At 27.4% G+C, this 8093-nt stretch overlaps 1 non-coding gene across 1 annotated transcript; it reads right to left on the reverse strand.

Annotated features, from left to right (window-relative positions):
* Window positions 1-1189: 1189 nt before the first annotated feature.
* On the reverse strand, window positions 1190-1382 carry LOC142325863 (small nucleolar RNA U3). The gene has a single exon (XR_012756613.1). It is a non-coding gene; the product is annotated as a small nucleolar RNA U3 (small nucleolar RNA).
* Window positions 1383-8093: the final 6711 nt, after the last annotated feature.

An 8093-nucleotide genomic window follows, 5' to 3' on the forward strand; every position in this document is an offset into this window, starting at 1 on the left:
GTAGTGGAACTGGATACAATAAATACAGTATTCTGTTTAACTAACAAATATAACGTACATATAATGACGATTTTTTTTAAAATTATTTCAAAGTTTGTACATATGTATGTTCACTGTTATATACGCTTTGCAAAATTGAAATAAAAATCTATAATGTTAGAATATGAAGATTATAATTTTAGATTATAATAACAATATAATTTTAGAACGAATATCAGTTTTACGCTGCCAGGGCTATCGTTAATCAAAGCCTATTCACAATCCCTTTCATTCAAAAAGGTGAATTCATGTAAAAAAAGAAAAAAAGGTTCCAACAATTAGTATTTTGACAACTTTTGTCAAATTTAAGACATTATACATCCTAATAAGATGTAAAAGACTTGCTCGAGACACTACTGATAGAGAAAAACAAAAGGACAGGTCAGTATGTCATAAATAAAATAAAATATTAGAATATAAATAAATATATTAAAATAAATTCTACAAAATAAATTAATAAAAAATGCTGATGACAAAGCATCATCTTTATACTTTAATCTTTACACTTTCCTGGCATTGGTTATTTATTCGTACATAATGAAAAAATAATTGATACACGAAAAACTCTAAAAATGTTTTTAAAAAAATCGATATTTTAAAACTTGGATCAGCTCCCCTACCTCCAAAATTTTCTCAAAAGGATTTTGGGGTTTTTTCATTACTACTATGTTTAGGAAGAAATTAAAAAATCAGTTAAAAGTTTTTGGGGGGAAATATTTTTTTTTAAGATAAGATAAGCATGAATGCATGTACTGAAATTAATATAAATTGGGGTTATGTTTGCAAACTTTTGAGAAAATTAACCCCAAAGAAACTATCTACCTCACCCCCTGGATATGTTGACCCCAAACTTTTACAAAAATTTGTCCCTTGTATAAGAGTCTCTGTACCAATTATTATCAAACTCGGTTTATCCAGTTAAAAGTTATTAAGCTTCAAACACGCCAACACATGTCCATACGTACGTACGAACATAACCCTCCTTTTTTTGTTTTTTTTGAGATCCTGAGTCATGAAACGTTGAGAAATTAAAAAAAACTCATACCTTATTTTTTGATTGATTACCATTCTTTTCTTCTTGGAGTATAGTTCCAAAACCAGGAAAGTAATATAATTATAGTTTGTATAACAATAAATGTTACATTAAAATTCCAATTTTTTTTTGTCGACCAGAATGAAAAGCGAACGATCATCGATGTCACGCTCGACACAGAAACAATGAACGCAACTGCTTCACCTCACGACAGGGTACCTGAACTCTCCGTGGTTTCTCTGCACTCAAAGTTAAGTGTGTAAGAAAGGAAAAAACATACTGCAGAAAAGATCCTGACAAGTATGATTTTCTACTTTTCTTTTTCACTAATTTATTTATCTATTAAGTACCCACATTTGGATACAATAAAGATTAGAATATTTAGGTAATTAATAACTGGATTTTCTCCCTCCACCAACCTTAGGGTTACTTAATACCATAAATTCCAAATCTGTTCATAGGACCTCTTACAAATCATAATAATAATTATAATTATAAGATTAATTAGCTACCAATTATTATAAAAACTAAATAAAAAACTTATATGATGTTAAGATATGAAATAGGTTAGAGTGTGGATACGGGCTAGGGTATCCTTATTATAAAATAACAATTAAAATTGGTTGAGCTGTTAGTAAAACAAAATAAACAAAATTATAATAGAAATAAAATAACCTGCGTGAAAAAGTTGCTCTATTTGAAGCAAATATAAGTAATTAACTATGTAAAATATTATATATACATATTTTTTAATGTTTAAAAATTGTCGTTTAAAAAAAGGAATGTAATGGGTGTTTTTTTTTTTTTTTTAGAGTGACAGAACTTTGAATTGAAGTAAAACACATAAAAAGGAAAGTTTGAACCCAATTTTGCTTTTATCTGAAAGATAACTTTCTGACATTTAATTTTTGAAAATAATTCCCGGCATACGTCCACCACGATTAACTTTGATTAACCGGATTCGATCAGTCCAATTTTGAACCACTTTTTCAAGTAATCGGAGACGTATTTCATTAATAACACGAGTTATGTTTGCTTCCAAAGCGGGTCAATTTTTGCTGGTTTATCAGCATAAACCAGAAATATCACATATTCCCAAAGAAAATAATCCACTGGCGTTAAGTCGCATGATGATTTTGGAGGCCAATTCATTGAACCATTTCCTGAAATAATTTTGTCGTTAAATTGTTATTTCAATAAATCGATTGTTTCGGAGTGGTATGAGGTGTAGCACCAACCTGTTGATACCAGAACTGTTGCAGAAAGATGTCATGCAAACTTTTAAACTAATAATCACTGATCATTGTTCTTTAACGATCACTATTGACAGTAACATGCTTTCCGGCCTCATTTTTAAAGAAATAAGGACCGACGATGCCTCCAGCATGTAACCCATACTATACAGTGCATTTTTCAGGATGAAATGGAAACTCGAAAATTTCCTGAGGATTGGTCTTACTTCATATACGGTAATTGTGCTTGTTGACATAACCATTTAACCAGAAACGATCTTCTTCTGTAAACATAATTTTTCGATAAAGAGTGGATCAGTTTCTACTTGATTTAGGCACCATTCACCAAACAAACGATGTTTATTATGGTCTTGCGGCTTCAGTTCTTGCATCAATCGCATCTTGTATGGCCAAGATCTTTACGTAAAACTTACCGTGTCGTGGATGGAAAAAGTTCAAGTTGTTGAGAACAGCGACGAATAGACACATTCGGATCTTCTTCAACACTATCACTGACAGCCCCGATATTTTCGTCTGTACGTACAGATCTTTGTCTTGTGTTTTTTTTTTTTTTTTTCATTGAGTAGAGTAAATGTTTTTCGAAATTTATCGGTAGTTCGACAAATAAGTTGCTCTGATGGACGACTATGTGCACCATAAAAATTACGAAGTACTCGTTTGGCGAACAGAAAATTAGCTTTGAAAATATATTTCCACAATTTGTAAACGTTGTTGCGGCATCAGTTTTTCCATAATCATTTCCCAATGCTCACTGATCTAAAATGACAAAACAAAATATCATCAAAACAAAACAAATGACAGCTATCTCTATCAAAAATTCTATCACTCTAAAAAAAACAACCGTTAGAATAGCATTAAACAAGCTAAAGAAAAATTTCTCTTGGTCAAAATAGATATTATTAAAAATACATAAATAACTACACAACTAAAATAAGATTAAATTAACTGTTTCTTTTTAATTATTCTGATTCGATAAGTATAGTTTTTTAGTTTAGATGTTTTTTTTACGTACGTAGGAGTGAAATATGTTTAACTGTTATGTATTTTTGAAACTCTTTGTAGCTTCACAGATCCAACCGATTACAACCAATTATTGGGAAGTAACAGGTCTTGCGTCTGAAAATAATATAGGCTATTTTAAATTGAAATATTTTTTTTATATAGTAGGGGGCGCTACACTGAAGAACAAATTAAAAATATTACGTATTTTCAAATTTTAATGATAATATTCCAAAAAAATTTTTTTGTAAATTTTTCGAAAAATTCATCGTTCTAAACATAAAAGCGAAAAATGTGCTTAGCAAAAGGAAGCAGGAATGCATCGAGGCTAATACATACATGCGTTATACGCATGTACATTATCATTCATCAACATTAAAATTTCTATTTAAGTAGCATAACGTTTCTAAATAAACAAAAAACATATATCAATATTGTTCTTATATGATTATCATAACAAAAAAAGCGCTAACTAAATTATTAAAAAACAAAACTCCTGACTATTAATTGTACATATCTACACAGAATAATTATGAAAAACTAACAAAAAATTATTAAACAAGTTCTTTTTTTCTTACAGGCATTTTTTTAGGATACAGTAAGTTAATCAGCGATGTGAAATTTAATATTACTTTTATATTATGTTGTAGTCGGATGCCTGCGTAGCCTATATGTAATGATGACTTTAAAATAGTCTTTACTTTGTTAAGACTAAAAGGCACCCGAATACAACATAAAATGTAAAAGTAACTTTAAATTTCACATCGTTGACTAACTTACTGTATCCTGAAAAAATCGCCTGTAAAAAATAACGAAAAACTGGTTTAACTAATTTTTGTTCATTTTTAATAATTATTCTGTGTATAGATGTACAATTAGTAGTCGAGTTTTTTTTGTTTTTCGATAATTATTTTATTCAGGTTACTAATAACTAATAGTTAAAAAAGACAGATGAATATCCAAATTATGTAACTGTTTGATTAACTTTTAAACGGCTAAACAATATCAGTCGATTAAATTTGTTAACTTTTGAAACTTGCCCAAGTTAAGAAATAACTTTTAAGGATTTGTCGATAATAAAATAATACAAAACATTTTTTGTTGTAAGCTAAAAAGGAATTATAATAAATAAAAACGTATTAAATATTCATTGCAGATAAAGTACAGTACTAAGACAAGCGTAAATTGAAACATGAAAAAACGTGTAAATAGTTAATATTTCGGGAGTTTTTAATCAAACTGATTAATTAAAAATTAAAATTTCTTCGTATTTTATGGCAAAACACATTTTTTTTTTTTTATAAATTCTAAATCTTTTTTGGTAACTATCGAGTTAATTTAAATCCTTGCTTTTAATTTTATGAAAAATTAAATTTTTTAAGAAATTTCCAGGAAGGGATCTGGTTGAAAATTTTTTATTTCAAGAGAACATTTTCTTTGTGATGCAATTCCAGAAACGGGCACGGTAGATCCAGGAATTTGCGCCTCTTCTCTCGTGTCTTTAATTTTTGGAAAATCAATCTTTTTTGTGGTTAAGAATACCCCTTCCTCGTGAGAGATTATGAATAGCTTAGGCGCCCGTTATCTGGCATAAGTTTTGAGTAGAATTAGTAGATTCCTTTGAGTAGAATTAATGTTTTCTAAATGAGAATAGGTGGTCCTTTCTTGCGAACCACCGCCTTTCCTTATACTTTTTTCAACTTCCCTGATGAATTTTCCCTGGGGCTAATGGCTATAAAATGTTCCTAATAGTTAATGGTTGGAGTTAGTCAAGACTAACGACTAACTCCAACTGGTGATTCAGCGATTTGAATGACTCAAATTAAACCTTACAACTTTCTTTCCGTTGTGGAAGAACTCGATTGTGTTCAAAGAATCTATATTATAAATTAAAGTAAAAAAAAAGGATTAAATAGTTTCTCTTAATTATTCCTTTTAAAATAGTGGCCGACTTCATCACTTACGTCCTTGCCACAACGTCCTCTAACATAGACAGATGAATTTCTCATAAATAATTGTCAACAATAGAAATTAAATTTTTGATAAAATAGAATGAATTTTAAAATAAATATTCAGCCACTGTGAGAGAATTTTTTTATAGTTTATTTTAAATATAATAAATTATTTGCTTTAACAACTGTTTACTCATAATGAATGTGAAAATGCATACAAACTTCGGATCCTTCAAATTTATTTTACTATATAGACTATATAAATGCTATTTATATAAATGTCAAAATTTAGCCAATGAGATGGATAAATTGAACTAAAAAAATATGATTTTCTTAAGTAACCATAAAAATAATAGACAGAGGTTCAAACCCTAGTAAAATTTAGTTACTTTTATACGGATTTGAATACTAGACAGCGGATACCGGTGTACTTCGGTGATTGGGGTTCAACTAACCTCACGTCTCAGGAATGGTCGGCTTCAGTCTGTACAAGACTACACCTCAATCACACGTCATGCATATCATCCTCATCTCATTTGGCAATAGGAGGGGGGGGGTTGCTTATTGTTCACTAGTTGAACTGATTGCAACTTACACAGTAAGAAAACACAAATTTATAGAATAATTAAAATGATTATTAATTGGTATTAATCTCCGAAAACCTAATTTTAAATAAGTTTATAACCTATTAAGATTTGTTATTTTCTCACACAAAAATTATGAACAATGAATAGACTAAAATTAAAATAAAATTTAAAGGTTAAAAAGGAAAAACAATTTTGTCTTCAAGATAAATCGGTATTGTAAATTTTTTTAAATAAATTTCATTTATTTAATATTTTTAATTTTACTGAGTAAATACTCAAATAGTTTATTATCGCAGGCATATATAAAAACAAAAATATTCTATTTTATCCACAAACAAAAATATAAATCTTATAAAAAAAATATTGCTTTATTACACAGCTAAAAAAAGAAAAGTCCTCCTTCAGAGTAACTGGTAGAGACATTTTGTAAAAATAATTGAGAGCAAATATCTTAATGCCTTTATTTTCAAATAAAATTAAAAATAATAGTAATTGTTCTGACAGGCAATGAAAAATTTCATATTTCAATTCTTTATATGTAAAAACAACAGTTTTATCTTGTTTTTTTCGGTGAATGAAATTTGTTAACAATTAGATAATTGATTTTTAAACGTTGCTTGTATTTATTAATGAGATTTCTCTGCTAGAACGCAAGTAGAACAAACGATTAAACAATAAAATTAAAAAGCTATTTAAAAGAAAAAAAATTAATAAAACAATGTATAAATCAAGAAAAGTAAATTGACTAAATCATAAGAAAATTAGATTTAATTAAAACAACAGACTACACGAATATTAAATAAGGCTAATAACAAATTTAAGATAAAAAACCGGTTTTGGTGTATCATAAATTAAAAACAAACAAAAAAAAAAGAAAAATACAAAAAAGTAATAATAGGAAACAAATGGATAATTAAAGTAATAATAACAAATTGAGCGTAATTTTTATATTTTTTATTTTACGCCTCATTAATATTTGATAGCATCAAATACGATTTAGTAATAAATTTTATGTGACTGAGTTTTTTCATTTTATTTTATTATTTTTTTATTATGGTAAAAATTTAATGTGACAAAATTTATTATATAATATAAATGTTTATTTCATATTCTTTTATGTACGAACATTATAACACTATTTTATATCAAATAAGTGCGATTAGATTTTATTATTATATTACATTAATAAAACTTATGGTTTTAATGTTTTATAAAAGAAAAATAATAAATTAAGAGAGAATAAATTCAAATAAGACTATTAAGATATCAAAAAGCATTGTTTGAAATAACATAGTTTAATTATTTTATTTAGTAGTTAAGTCACATGAGTATTTTTTTCCTTTTTTTATAATATAAATTAGTTAAGAAGTGATTTTTTTTTTTATTGTAGTTATTAAATTTATTGCAGAAATATATACATCCCAATTTTTACTACGTATAATTGATTAGTTTTTTATTTCTGGAAAAATCAGAGGTAAAATATTCGTACTCCAATGAGAATCTCCCTAAGTTCCACTTCATATATCTTTTCCTTTAAAAAATAAATAGTAAATGTGTCCTATATTGGTATTAAAAAAAAATCAAACTATTACACTCACAAGACAAACCTAATTTTGTCTGCCAGAATAATCTCCAGTAAATAGGCTTATTGTCATAAATCAACTTCATTACCATCTCACTTATTTTATTACTTATATCGAGCATTACTGATTTTGCAAGTCTAAAATTTTGCAGTAAAATCTACTAGAAACAGAGTAACTTTTATGACACCTGAAGTAAAAAACATTAAAGAGTTGTCAAAACGTGAATAATAATTTCCAGCGCCACTACACAATTGGAGGAGCGGAAAAAATATTTTTCTACGTCTTTTTCAATATTTGTACAACCAATTATTTTTCAAAATAAAATTTAATTAAATTTGATACCTTGTGACCTGGGGAATCGTCAAAGATGCCGTGTATAGTCTTTCAACCCAAATTAACTGAACCGTCCGTCTTCAGGTGAAAATTGAAAATACAGTTTTAGAAAAGACTTTAGAAATAAATTTATAAAAAGTATATATAAGGAAAAACTTTATTTAGAAAAAATACTTAAAATTACAAAAATATTTATAAAAAACTTAATAGAAGATTTTGAAAAACCATTTTTTAGGAAAAAATACATAATTCAGTGTTTTAATCCTACATGAATACATAAGAGAACAAAGACGATTCTTGAAATATTTCCTTTT

This window comes from Lycorma delicatula, chromosome 5 (assembly GCF_047948215.1).
Source record: "Lycorma delicatula isolate Av1 chromosome 5, ASM4794821v1, whole genome shotgun sequence".
NCBI classification, from domain to species: Eukaryota; Metazoa; Arthropoda; class Insecta; order Hemiptera; family Fulgoridae; genus Lycorma; species Lycorma delicatula.